This window comes from Leptonychotes weddellii, chromosome 1 (assembly GCF_054177405.1).
Source record: "Leptonychotes weddellii isolate Sample4059 chromosome 1, ASM5417740v2, whole genome shotgun sequence".
Lineage (NCBI taxonomy): Eukaryota > Metazoa > Chordata > Mammalia > Carnivora > Phocidae > Leptonychotes > Leptonychotes weddellii.
The window spans coordinates 183,387,250-183,402,233 of NC_138369.1; positions in this window are offsets into that span (position 1 = coordinate 183,387,250).

Genomic DNA, 14,984 nt, shown 5'->3' on the forward strand with positions numbered 1-14,984 from the left:
GTCCCGGGATCGAGTCCTGCATCGGGCTCCCCACTCAGCAGGGAGTCTGCTTCTCCCTCTGACCATCCCCCCTCTCATGTGCTCTCTCTCTCAAATAAATAAATAAATAAAATCTTTAAAAAAAAGATTTTATTTATTTATTTGAGAGAAAGCATGAGAGAGAGAGAGAGCATGATCAGGGGCGGTGGGGGGGGAGCAGAAGGAGAGGGAGAAGCAGACTCCTCACTGAGTGGGGGGCCCGATGTGGGACTCGATCCCAGGACTCCAGGATCATGACCTGGGCTGAAGGCAGGCGCTTAACCAACTGAACCACCCAGGATCCCTGGATTTCCAGTTCTAGACCTGGGAATGTCCCGGACAAATTAGGACAAGCTGGTCGTCTTATGGAAGGCCTCCCACTGGAACAGAGTCACCTGGCCAGAGGGGACTTGGGGCAGGGTGGCTGTGTTTGGGCTTTGCTAGCGCACAGCCCTGTGTCCTGTCAAGGTCCATTTGGGAAAAGAGAAGGCCCCCTAAGTATTTAAAACCGGCAGAATATCATGCCGGGAACTGGTGGGGATACTGAGAAGCCAAATAGGGACCATCACACAACTCCAAGATTAGCCACTGTTACCACCCCTGGGCTGCCGGGACAAAGGAAGGAGGTGGAGCTGCCGGACCCAGGGGTTGAGGTCACCGTCAGAGCCGGAGCCACCAGAGGCCTGACCTGTGGAAGCTGGAGCCACAAAAGTGCCCCGGCACTGCTGGGGGCACCGTCGCTGGGCACAGGGCAGGAAACGCATTGGCTTCTCCCTACCTCTCGCCCTCTGATCTCCTACCAGGATTTTCTCTTCTTTTTTTCAGGAAGGTCCAGGGGGTGTGGACTGTAAGCTAAGGCTGGCTCGTTGGCCGGGCTGGAGAGCTTTCTAACACCTGGGCTTCCTGTCCTGGGGGAGAGAGAGGACTTCTTCCTACGTCAGCTTCATTGCTGACATGCGCGTTTGGAATCCATCCATCCATCAATCAATCAGCACTTCCATCAAAGCAGCTCAGAATCATCAGACATGGAAGCTGGAAGGCATCTCCAAGTTCATCCGTGCGGAGGGGCAACGGAAGCCCGGACTGCGGCCGGAGGGATGGTGGGGCCAGTGACGGGACCAGCAAGGGTCCTTCTGCCGCAGGCTGCCTCTGCCCTGAGGTCCGCAGGGGACAGGAGGCCATGGTCCCACTGCCCGGGCGCTGATGGAGTGAGCCAGACCCAGCCCTCCACTGGCAGCAGAGGGGACACCGGCGTGAGACGCCTGGCCCTAGGAGGCTAATGGCCGTCACTGCAAATGTTTATTGCAAGGGAAGGAACGAGTTCTCAGGAAAACAAATATGGTTGGATGGTCTGCTTCCCCCTTTATCCAGAATGACAACAGGAGAGAACACCAGAAAACTCAGTGCTTTGATTTCGTGGGATGGTGGGATTGAGAATTTAAATTATTCTTCTATTTTGTTCTCCAGTAACATTATGTTGCCTTAACAGACTATGTAATATAATGCACATAATATGTGTGTTCCTACCATTCAGTCATTCCATAAATGTTTATTAGATGCTTAATATTGAGTGAGGCAGGCATGGTGGGTGTTCTCTCCAATATTACCATCTGGGTACCAGGAACTGGAGTGGGCACGGAGAGGGCGTGTCCCTCTGCCTTCATCCTTTCCCCACCGCCTTCCTTGATTCTCAAGCCCCACCACCTGGGAGGGACACCTCCATGCTGTGAATAGTAATGACGGAATCTTTTCCACTACCTCTGCCTGTACCCTGCTCTTGCAGAATCCCCAAGCCTTTTGCAAAGCTCACCTCCAGTTGTTTATTCATACATCGCAACAAGTATAGCTCATGTCATTCTTCCTTAGCTGAATTTAACTCCTACTTCGAGCCCCCATCTTTCCACGTCATTTTAGGGTTCCCATGTTTTCCCAGGATTATATATGTTGTGGGGGGCTTTGGTGTGCCAAAATATGGGTGGGGGTCCATCAGTTTCTTGCAGTTGTCCATGGGCATGTCCATGGTCGCTGGTCCACATGGGTTGCCAGGGCTCTCTCCCCTGCTGGAAGCTCCGTGCAGTCCATTGCTCCATGTTTCCTGTCCACATGTAGGTGTGCAGGATCCTGTTACCGCTTGTGCCCCGCAGTGGGGGCCGAGACCCCTTCACCTGGCAGTTTGTCCTCCTCTGGGCCTCGGTTTCCCCTTTTTGGGCGCTATCTGGGCAAAGAGGCCCAGGACTTCCCTGCTATCAGATTCCACAAGGATGTTTGTTCTGGGATGGGGGAGTGGAGCCCTTCTCATCGGGACCCACGAACATCGAAGACCTTTGCTTCCCTTTGTCCTTTTTCTCTTCCCATTCCGGTGGGATTTACCTAGATGCACACACTTGTTCACTGGGTGTTCTTGGATTGGCCCTTTCCATGTCTCTTGGAAACCAAAACTAGAAGATTTTCTTTCTTTCTTTCTTTAAATATTTATTTATTTGAGAGAGAGAGTGCAAGCGTGAGCAGGGGTGAGGGGCAGAGGGAGGGGGGAAGGAGACTCCCCACTGCGCATAGAACCCCACGCGGGGCTGGATCTCACGACCCTGAGATCATGACCCTGAGATCACAATCCAAGCCAAAATCAAGAGCTGGTTCTGGTTGCTTAACCCTCTGAGCCACCTAGGCACCCCCAAACCAGAAGATGTTCTTTTATTGTATACCTTCCCTGAGAAATGGGCCCCAAATGCTACCTCTAAAGTTTGAAGGGAAGAAGAGATGGCCAAAGGTACGAGAAAATTGTGGGTAAGCCGTTGTCTCTCATTTCGGTAATGTTGTCCTGCCATCTGATAAATATCTATATTTATATCTATATATGGATAATCAAAATTCTAGAAGGCCTAAACATCTAATTATAAGTGAGGATCTCTGTTGATAGATTATGGATGATTCTTATTTTCTTCTTTTTAATTAGCTATATTTTAAAATTCTACACATGTTCATTAGATGATCTCATCCATAACGGTGCCTTTAAATACGATCTCTAATGTGCCAGTAATCCCCGTGTTTATGTCCACAGTCTAAACCTCATTTCTGGGCTCTGGTTGCAGGCACAGTATCTGCACTTCGAGGTCCCCCTGGCATCATTGATTTAAAAGTCTAAAATGGAAATCTTGAATCTGCGTTCTCCCACTCTTGTCCAAAAAACTTAAAAAGTGCTCTCTCTTTGTATTTTTTATCTCAGTAAAAGTCACCTCAACTCTCTCAAGTTAGATTTTTTTTTGAGTAATCCTTGACCCCTACCCGATCCCCACGATTTTCTATCCGTTTGTAGCTGATCTATGTTTCCCTCCAAAATGCACGTCGCTGCCGCACCCAACGTGGGCTGCCACCACCCTGCTGAGTGCCGATGTCCTCTGCCACTTGAATGAACTTACAGACTTTTTTCCCCCTTTGGGCCGAGTTTTCTTCATTGATTACTGGGAGATTAGGTGATTATTAACAATGTTGAGTAAACAGATCCCCAAGATTTCCCCCCTGGGGCACCCTGGATGGTGTCGTGAGAGCATCACTTTCGTTGCAAACCGGTGCCTGCAATGGCAAATGTCCTTGTGACTTTTCTTTTTTGGTTCATATCTGGGAACCCAGTTTGCTTTCTGTGGACCTCACCGGAAATGGCCCACCTGTCCCGATCAGTCACCGTGTGGACTTCGCTGGCTCAGCTCCAGCTGCCGCGGAGGATGGCTGCTTGCATCATCTCTTCGAGATCTGCCCAGGGCTCCTACAAGTCGATTGCTCATGCGCGAGGCAGCCTGAGCTTAGGTGGCTCCAAACACACTTCTGACGTGATGAAAACCCAGTCATGGGTTTCACGTGAAGTTATTCATCCTTCTCCAATTCTCATTTCCTTCTTGCACTTCTTCCAGCTGGGGTTATTTTTCTTTTGCTTTTTGATACTGATCTGCTGGAGGTGAATGCTCTTGCTTTTTGTTTGTTTGTTTTCTTTCATGTCCCCAAATATCTGTATTTCACTGTCATTTTGGAAGAATATTTTCCATGGGTAGAGGGTCTAGGTTTTTCTTCTGGCAAACTGATCATTACACAATCGCCTGGCTTCCACTGTGGCTTTGGAGAAGCCAGTTGATTGTTATCTAGGGCTTCTTTAGAGGCAATCTCTTTCTTTTTTAATTTTATCTTATTTAAATTTAATTAATTAACATCATGTATGATTAGTTTCGGAGGTAGAGTTCAATGATTCATCCGTTGCATATAACACCTGTGCCCTCCTTAATGCCCATCACCCAGTTACCCCATCCCCGCCCCCACCTACTCTCCAGCCCCTCAGCTTGTTTCCTAGAGTTAAGAGTCTCTTATGGTTTGGCTCCCTCTCTGATTTTGTCTTATTTTATCCCCCCCTTCCCCTATGATCCTCTGTTTTGTTTCTTAAATTCCACATATGAGTGAGATTATAGGATAATTGTCTTCTTCTGATTGACTTATTTCACTTAGCATAATACCCTCTAGTTCCACCCATGTCGTTGCAAATGGTAAGGTTTCATTTTTTTGATGGTTGAGTAATATTCCATTGTATATATATACACACCACATCTTCTTTATCCATTCATCTGTCGATGGACATCTGGGCTCTTTCCATAGTTTGGCTATTGTAGACATTGCTGCTGTAAACATTGGGGTACAGGTGCCCCTTTGGATCACTAAGGCAATCTCTTGCTTTCCCACCCTCCCTCCATTCCTCCTTCTCTTCCCTCCCTCCATTCTTTCCTTCCTTCCTTCCTTCCTTCCTTCCTTCCTTCCTTCCTTCCTTCCTTCCTTTCTCTCTCTCTCTTTCTTTTCTTCTTTTTCTTTTCTGAAAATGAGGATTTCTTGCTTGATTGGGATTCATTGGTCTTCTTGACTCTGTGGATTGAGTGTCTCTCATCAGTTCTGGATAACTATCATTTTATATATTCAAATATTTTTTTTCCTGTGACTTTCTGTCTGTTTACTCCTTCTGATACTTCAATTAAATGTATATTAAGTTTACTCACTATATACTCTATTTTCCTCTCTTCTATCTTTGTAATCTTTTTGTATCCCCATACTATAATCTTGATAGTTTCTTCTGCTTTAGTTTTAGCATACAAATTCTCTCTTCAGCTATGTCTAATGTGTGGTTAAACTGCCCACTAGGTCCTTAATTTTAACTAATGTATTTTTCACATCTAGACAATTTTCTGAGTTCTTTTTTTAAAAATATCAGTTGTGACCCTCTTAATAGTTTCTAGTTCCTTGCAAAAATTTTCAAGCTTTTTGATTATTTCTTTGAATGCAGTAGCCAGAATTGTTTTAGTCTGTGTCTAGTAATTCAAATACCTAAAATCTTTGTGGATATTTCTTTTGTCTCTTAGCTCCACTCATGGTATCATGTTTTCTTGTACATCTGGTTGTCTCTAAATATGGCCAACTCCAGTTATTTCTGGGCATGCCCAGAGAACACATGATATGGGTTCATGAGCATAACCTTTCCAGTTATCCACCATGGTTTTCCTCTCTTGTCCTCGTAGCCCTTAGTCACGTTCAAGGAAAGCCCTCTGTTATCCACAGAACTGTGTGAAATCATCTGATTTTTGCCTTCAATGAAAGTTGCCTCCTACAGGTCATTGCCACTTCCTCAGACAACCAAGACCACTCCTGTTGGTTGTATCAAAAATGCTGAGGAGTTCTGAGAGGGCCAGAATGATTCTGCATCCTCTGAGGTTCTCAGAAAACTGAGATCACACAGCCATCTGTGCAAGAGTGACAGGTAGAGGTAGAGGTGGCAATGACAATGGGTCCCTAAGCTGCTTGGACCAGTATTTTATATTTTGGATGAAAACAACTCCTTTTATTTTCACTTGTAGTTCCTGTGGCTTTATCCCATAGGGACAAATTCTGGTCATAAGGATCAGGGTAGATTGTAAATATAATGGCCCCTCCCCTTTGACGATAGGAATTATTTATATATTTTTTAAGGGGTGGCCAAGCTTGTCGGCCTAACTTTCCCTTCCTTTAAGGTGCTCACCTGAGCTCCTTGGTCCATGCACATTAGCTTCTGGGGCCTCACTTCATACTCTGCCAGATATATTCAGACATGCAGGGACAGGGGAGGAGGTGTAGGGGTGGGAGTGGGAGGATTTGAGTTGGGGAGAGCCACAGCTTGTCTTTATAAATCACCAGGAACCTGCGACACACATACACATACACGCTCGCATTCACTCACATTCACACACACACTCATCTATTTTTGGTCTATGTGCCTTCAGGCTCTTTTTCAGGAAAGCACATGAACTCTTTCGAGTCCTCAGGTTTCGCTTGGTAACTTTCCTATACCTGCACTCTGAAGGTCCCCGCTGCCCTCCTCCCAGTCTCTGAGCCTGTGGTGCCCCAGGCCTGCCTGCTCTGCTTCCTGTTTCACCTCAGTGGACCGTGCGTCAGCTGTGAGCTTGTGGAATAAGAGCTCAGAGGCACCCACAGCACCACTTCCCAACCCTGGGCGTTTTATGCCCCAGTCCCAGGAAGTGCTCCCAGAAGAGTTCCATTCTCCGTGCCCTTCCCTTGAGACCCATGCCTGGCCTCCCTAAAGATGGAGGTTATTCCTTTTTTATTGATAGGATGGGACTCCATCATTCTAATACCATCTGCATGTCTGAGGGGTTACATTTTACACCCTATGAAAAACACAGCAGCTTGTCATGATGAAGGATGTTCCCGTGAATAATGCAGTTTTGAATCAAAACTCCTTATTCCAAGAATCAGTAAATTTCCCTAGTCTTCTGTATTTCCTCCCCTCCCCTCCCTTGTTAAATTTAGGTTTAACAAGTCATGAATCATTGTGGTTTTACTCCTGGGTAGAATTGGCTTTTTTTTTTTTTTTTTTTTTTTTTGCTCTTACTGCATTGCCAACTGATGAAAGAAATAAAAAGGAATTTGATTAATTAGCAGTTTGACATGATCTTAAAATCTCAAAAATCTTGAAGACAGGATGAACTACAACCATTCACAGTTGCTTGAATATTCAAGTAGGGAGGAACCTGTGGGACATCAGCCTGATCCTTTTGTAGGACCAGAAAGAAAACTGAGACCCAGAGAGGGAAAGTGGTTTGCCCAAGGTCACACAGCAGGTAAATGGAGGCCATGGTGCTAGAGGCCAGGTGTCCTGACCTCAGATCAGCAGCCTCACTTGTGGTTGGAGAAAATGGAAAAACAGCTTGTGTTTGCATTTCTGTATCATGCCAGGACAAAGATCTTTATTCTACGAACGTCTAGCATTGCTGCGTGTATGTTGTGACATGTTTCATAATTATTTCCTCTAGGAGCTCACAGTATTTTACATATAGGATTCCATTATTTGCCATCTTGGTCTTGGAGGCATCTGAAGGGATCCCATTGTCCAGGGAGGAAATGGGATGTATTGAGCAATAAGTGGGTGGTTCAAGACTCTTGGGGACCCCGCCCTCATCTTGTGATGTATTGTAGGGCTCCCATTCATTCTCTCAAGTCATTCCACAGACATCGTATTTATTGAGTGCCTACTATGTGCCAAGAGCTGGAGATAGGGTGGTGAGCAAAGCATCAAAAGTCCCTGCCCTCACAAAAGGGGAGAGAAACAGTGAACAAGCAAACAATCATACTTGTAACAATGCAAAGTGTAGGAAGAACCACAAAGAAAAATCAACTCAGGAGGCTGCTCTTGTAGAGGCCCCCCAGGCAGAGGGGTTAGGTGGGTAAGTCATGAGCACATCTGGAGGAAGAACATTCCAGGTGGAGGGAGGAGCGTCAGCTGGAAGTTCAGAAGGACTAGAGTTGAGGGAGGAGGAGGAGGGCGGTAGGGAATGAGGTCAGAGGTAGGGTTGGGCCAGATCAAGCTGGTGCGCAGAAAACATGCAAGGGGTTGGACTTGAAACATAAATAACATAACACTTACCATCTTAACCATTTCTAAGTGTACAGTTCAGTAGTGTTAAGTATATCCACACTGTTGTGCAACCAATCTCCAGAACTCTTTTTGTCTTACAAAACTAAAACCCAGTCCCCATTAAACAGCAACTCCCATCCTCCCTCCCCCAGCCACTGGGAATCAGCATTCTACTTTCTGTCTCCATGGATTTGAATCCCCTAGAGTCAGGTACCTCATACACATGGAATTATGCTGTATTTGTATGTCCTCTGGTGTCTGGCTCCTTTTCACTTAGCATAATGTCCTCAACATCCATCCATGTTGTAGCACATGGCTGAATTTCCTTCCTTTTCAAGACTGAATACTATTTCACTGTATGCGCATGCCACATTTTGTTTATCCATCCATCCATTGATGGACACTTGGGTCGTTGCTTCCATCCCTTGGCTATTTCGAACAATGCTGCTCTGAACATGAGCATGCAAATATCTCTTTGAGGCCCTGCTTTAAATCTTTTGGGTATTTACCCAGAAGGTAGAATTGCTGGGTGATATGGTAATTCTTAAAAAATTTTTTTTGAAAACCCACCATACTGTTTTCCATAGTTGTTGTAACATTTTACATTCCCACCAGCAGTGAACAAGGGTTCCGATCACTTTATGTGCTTTCCAGCACTTGTCATTTTCTGATTTTTTGATAGGAGCCATCCTAGTGGGTGTGAGGTGACTTCTCATGTAGCTTTGATTTATAGGTGTTGGATGTTATTCTAAGAACAGTAGGGAGCACTGAGAGGATTAGAGGTAGGATTGGGGCTGGGGGCAGTGTGTTCAGACTCAAAAGGATCCCATTGTTTGCCTCATGAAGAATAGATGGTGAGAGACCCCGAGACAGAGTGGGAGCAGCTGGTAGCTTGGATGAGGATGAGAGCAGAGGAGGTAGGGAGTTGTCAGGTCTGCACTTTGAAGGTAGAGTTGACAAGTTTTAAAAATGGATTGGATGTGAAGTTTGAGAAAAAGAGAGGAGTCAAGGATGACTACAGATTTTGGTCCGGATAAGGAATGGTGACTCCTTTAGCTGAGATGGGGACTAGTGGGATGGGATAGGTTTCAAGTAGGGAAGGAAATCAAAACTTGTATTTAGAATATGTTACATTTGTAAAGCCACACATTAGAGATTCAAGTGGAGGTAGACTGAGGTATCTGAAACTCAGAGAGAGAAAGCTGGGCTGGAGTTGGGGATTTGTGGATCATTATATATACTTAGCATGTTCAGCCATGGGGACCCAATGAGATTGCCTAGGGGTCAGCAAACTGTGGCCAACAGGCCAAATCTAGCCTGCTGCCTAGTTTTGTATGTATTTTTATATTTTTGGCCAGATAAGAATAGTTTTTCATGTGTTTGAATGTTGGAAAAATTTTTAAAAGAATAATATTTTGTGACATATGAAAATTATATGAAATTCAAATTTCAGTGTCCACAAATAAAGTTTTATAAGAACCCAGCTATGCTCATTCTTTTATGTATTTTATGGTCACTTTCTTGTTCTAAGCAGTGAGGAAGGGAGGGAGGGAAGAAAGAGAAGAGGTGCCAGGATTGAGGCCTGGGCAAGGCCTATCAAGTGTGCCAAGATGGTGCCTGCTCCACGAGCAACAAGGTCCAGGGGCCCAGTAGGCCAGGACAGCTTGCCTCCTGTCCTCAGGCCAGCTTAGCATCTTGTGGATGGTGAAGTCAGAGTGACCCATAAGAGGCACGTCCATTAGATGGAGCCATGTAAAATGGCTGACCTTCAATCATGTGTTCCTTACCATCTTCATTTCCTAGGGCTGCTATAGCAAATTACCATCGATTGGGTATAAAACAATGGATATTTATTCTTTCATTGGTCTAGAGGATGTAAGTCTGAATTCAGCAGGGTTATGCTCCTGACAAAGACTCTAGGGAAGGATCCTAGATTGAAGCTATCAGCTTCTGATGGCTGGTTGCAATCCCTGGTGTTCTTTAGCTCATGAACTGTATCCTCCAACCTCTGTGTCTATCAGCACCTGCCTTCCTTCTGTGTCTAAATTTCCTTCTCCTTCTAAGGACACCAGTCATTGAAAAGGGCCCACCCTAATCCAGTATGACACCATTTTAATGTGATGACATCTGCAAAGACCCTATTTCCAAATAACCTGTCACATTCACTGCTTTCAGGAGCTAGGACTGTAACATATTTTTAGGGGAGACAAAATTCTATCCATACACTGGCACACACAGATATCACATGGTTCAATCTAAGAGTGCTTGGGTTCTTGAGATTTTTTTTGAAAGGACACAATCAAGTGAGTAATCTTGGGGAAAGAAAAAAGAAATAAAATCCCCAGTATTGGTTTTAAGTGGCACTTCATTTACTACCATGCCCCCACTGCCGTGGGGCATGCTAGCTCCCTCACCATAGGCAGGTTTGAAGAAAGAGTAACAACCAGTGACTCTGATGTCACCACTGAGCTCAGGCAACCTGCTGTGGAGTATAGTGTGTTTAGGGCAGAGACTCTTTGCCAGGGATTTCAAGTCTTGGGGACCAAGATGCCATGTCAAGAGGCCTTGACAAGTCAGGGCCCCTTGTCCCCATGAGTCTTGGTTTCTTCTCATATAGGAGGGAAAGAGCCATGGTCCCATCTCCTACAGAGCATGAGGGAAAATCTGAGGACTTGTACCTGGCAAGCTAAAGGATTTTACTGGATTGCAATTCAGATAAGGCTCACGAGGACTGTCCTGCTTTGGCACCAGTCTCTCTAGAGTGGAGCCTGAAAACGTGATGTTGTTTCCAGATGAGGCAAGCCTGACATCACAGAATGACTCACAGGTTGAAACTTAACATTTAATCTGTTGTGGATCAAATTTTGTGAATTTGAAAAATTGCTGGATAACTTTTTTGTCTCCTTTCCCCCCCCCAGTTATGGTGAAATACACACAACATGAACTTTGTTATTTTAACCACTTCAAGGTGTATACGTCAGTGGCATTAAGTACCCTCTATTTCCAGAAGTTTCCGTCACATCCAACAGAAGCGCTATACCCATCAAGTGGTAACTCACCATTTCTGCCACCCACAACCTCAGGCCACCACAAATCTGTTTTCTGTCTTTTTGGATTTGCCTATTTTGGACATTGCATATACATGGAATCATGCAACCTTTTGTGTCTGGCTTCTTTCACTTAGCATCATGTTTGCAAGTTTCATTCATGTCATAGCACATATTAGTACTTCATTCCTTTTTTTTTTTAAACATTTTATTTATTTTTGACAGAGAGAGAGAGCACAAGCAGGGGGAACAGCAGAGAGAGAGGGAGAAGCAGACTCCCTGCTGAGCAGGGAGCCCGATGTGGGGCTCGATCCCAGGACCCTGAGATCATGACCTGAGCCGAAGGCAGACGCTTAACCGTCTGAGCCACCCAGGCGCCCCAGTACTTCATTCCTTTTAATGGCCAAGCAATATTCCATTGTGTGAATATGCCACATTTTATCTATCTATGCATTTGTTGATGGACCTATGGGTTATTTTCCCCTTTTGGCTATTGTGAATAGTGCTACTATGAACAATCCTGGATGAATTTTTGTCAGAACACCTGCTTTCAATTCTTTTGGGTGTACACCTTGGAATGGAATTGCTAGGTCATGTGGTAATTCTATGTTTAACTTGCTGATGAACTGCCAAACTGTTTTCCATAGCAGCTGCACCATTTTGCATCCCTATCAGCAATGGATGGGGCTTTCACTTTGTCCTGGATAATGTTTTCACACTTGGTTTATTAGGTGCAATCACCCCTCCTGGGTCAGGTCTGGGGTGGCCTGGGCCAGCTGGCTGCTTGCTGTCTGTCTTTTTTGCTGTGGCCAGAGACACTAGGAGAAGGCAGGGGGCTACCTACTCTGATCCCCTTGTTGACTTTTCCTGGTGGGTCACTCATGGCCACTTATTCAGAAAGGTCTTCCAGAACTATAGGTCTGACCTTGGCAGTAAGGACACTGGGTACAGTTGACCAGAACCTCTGGGGCAGTCATGGGGGCAGAGGGCCGCTGTGGCCTGGGTGGTGACAGTCCCCATGGTTCTTGGACTCGATCTGAATCAAGTGTCCTTTTTCCCTGTCTCCTGCCTGGCCCTGCTGGTTGAGGAGTCAAGTTGGGGCTCTGTTTGCTCCTGCCCACATCTTCTGGTGACTGTACTATGCTGTGATGGGTCTGTCTTAGACTCCTTCCCCCTGCTCCCCCTTACTCTCCCTGTGCACGGTGGTCTGGCTCTTATAGCTCTTTGGTTTTTAAAGAACCTTCCACTGTCCCTTAGGGGAGAGGAAGAGGCCCCCCCAGCGTATAGTCAGACATTCGGCCATGAATTCGTAACTGACATGCAACCCACAGTAAGTCATTTATATGCAGCTAACTGGATTGAGTCATCTAAGTAAATCTCTTATTTCTTCTCAACGTTCTAGAGTTATGGAAAGAATGTGAGGTCAAAGGATTCCTCAGTCTGTTGGTTGACCTTGGGCCGTCATCTGCATTTCCTCTCCTCTTACCTGGGGATTTAAGTGCACGTCTAGATCACCATCAGGGAGTCAGCGACAGTACGTACCTGGGTGCCCTCTTGAACATGGCAGCATTTTTATCCCCAGGGAAAAAGTGGAGCATCCTTACCACAGCTGCCTTGGATGACCAAACAACCCACTCACTGCCCTTCATGGCGGGATGTCTTTTGAAGAACGCCATCCATTCCGGAAGTGGAGGTCTGACCCAAAGCACCTTTGGGGCCAGGTGCCTGCCTCAGGAAGAGGCTGAGGAGACAGTGATGCATGACCAGAATCATCTCGGACTGGGGAACGTGGCAGGAGAGGGTTTCTGGTGCCTGGATGCATTCCATTTCTGGTTTTTCATTCTTCACAAACTATTACAGGAAATGATGTTTTCAAAAGCAAAGTTGTCCCCGGCCCAGTGGCACCAGGTCATTCCATGCAAACAGTCCCCGTGGGCTGAGGAAAGGCCCAAAAATATGCAGGTGCATGAGCGATACTACTCAGCACGTGAGGCTGCATAATTTTCGCGGGCCCTTACCTAGAAGTTCAGGTGAGAGCCTGGCTGTCTGTTTCCGAAGCAGCCTCTAGGCCTGGCTTTTGGCCTTTTCGTCACCTGTGGGGTCTATGCTGAGCTCAAGATTCCAGAGGCAAAGGACACATTGCTGGTGCCCCTCAGATCCCCAAAATGTGTGCCCTTCATTTTCCTGCCAATTCTGTTTCCATCTCTGAAGCTGTGCTGTGGGCTCGGCTGGGAGGCGACACAGTGTTTTACACCTAAAGATACTAATCTGGGGAAGGGAAGAGGCATAAATAGTGGAAGGGTCAGCATAATATTCTGTTTTTACTTTTTGCGTGTGTGGTCTTGTCTTGCCAACTTTTTTTTTCAGCCAATGAAGAAGATAGATGTCTGTTTGTTGCCTGGCCCAGAACTGAAGTACTTGCTAAGAATATGTCAGCTCACCTCGACCTTAAGGTTGACATTTGGCATTGGAATTTAGGGCCAGGAGGGAGAGGCAAAGGAAATGGAGAGGAGCTAGGAAGGATTAATATTTCTTTCCTTCTGGCTCCTGAGTTCTCTGCTCTAGGCCAATGCGAAGGTAAATAAAAGGAGTTGGCCTGAGGCCTTGATGGGGCTGGGTGGAAGGCAGGTGCGGTGGAGAGGTGGCCTGAGGGGACGTCTTTTGTCTCTGAGCTTGTCCTGGCTACAAGGTCCCCTCCCCTGCTCCTGCCCCTGACTCCCAGCACCGTCCCCCCACCCCCATATCACACACCACACCACACACTGCACTGCACATACACACAAACACACACCATCACATACACAAACACATCCCATACACACACCACACACCATACCACACACACCACACACACACCACACCACATACACCACACACCTCATACCACACACCACACACAACATACTGTCACACCCACACACCATGTATGCTGTGGGATTGTGTAGGGAGTACTTGAGGAGAGCTCACGCTCCTGGAAGAACAGCCTGGATGCCTGTTTTCCAGGCTTCCCCTCACCCTGCCGCCAGTGACAGGTCTGGCAAATACGGTGAATCCTGGAGCAGGATTTCCAGGCCTCATCAGTTTGCTAGGGCTATGTAACAAAGTACCACAGAGTGAGTGGCTAAAAAAACAGAAGCTGATTCTCTCACAGCTCTGGAGGCTAGATGTCTGAGATCAAGGTGTTGGCAGGTTGGTTCCTTCTGACGCTGTGAGGCGGAGTCTGTTCCAGGCCTCTCTCCTGGCTTCTGGCGCCTTGCTGGCATTCCTTGGAGCCCCTCGCCTTGTAGACGCATCACCCCAGTCTCTGCCCACATTGCCACACACCTTTCTCCCAGCATGTGAGTCTGTGTCCAAACTCCCCCTTTTTATATACGGACACCAGCCATATTGGATTCGGGTCTACCCTACTCCAAGGTGTTCATCTTAACCAACTACATCTGCAATGACCTTATTCTCAAACAAGGTCACGTTCTGAGGTCCTGGGGGTTAGAACTCCAACACATGAATTTGGGGGGACCTCATTCAGCCTGTAACACGAGGTAGACAAGTGCTTACCTGGCAAATAGGGCTCACTGTTCTCTGGGACTTTGGACTCGAGAGTCAAGACTTAGGGCTTTTGGACTACAGACCTTGGGAACCAAACAAGATGCTCAGGATTTCGAGCAGGTTAGGTGCTCATTATTATGAAGAATGCAAAGATAAGCACAAACCTGTGTGTCCCTGGGCCCTCAAGAAACGTATAGCCTGGTCGTAACACAACTTGACAATTGCCCAAGGCATGGTAGCTAGCAGAGCATTTGTATGCTTATTATCCACTTGAGCCTCACAACTAACCACCCTGAGAGGCAAGTCTGGCAAGAGCTGTTATCTCCATGTCCAAAAAGAAGTAACTTGTGCAAAAATCATGGTGTTGGCTGGAATCAGAAGTTGGGTCCTCAGACTCTGTGCTTGGCCTTCTCAGGAGGTGGAACCAAGCGCATGGGGGT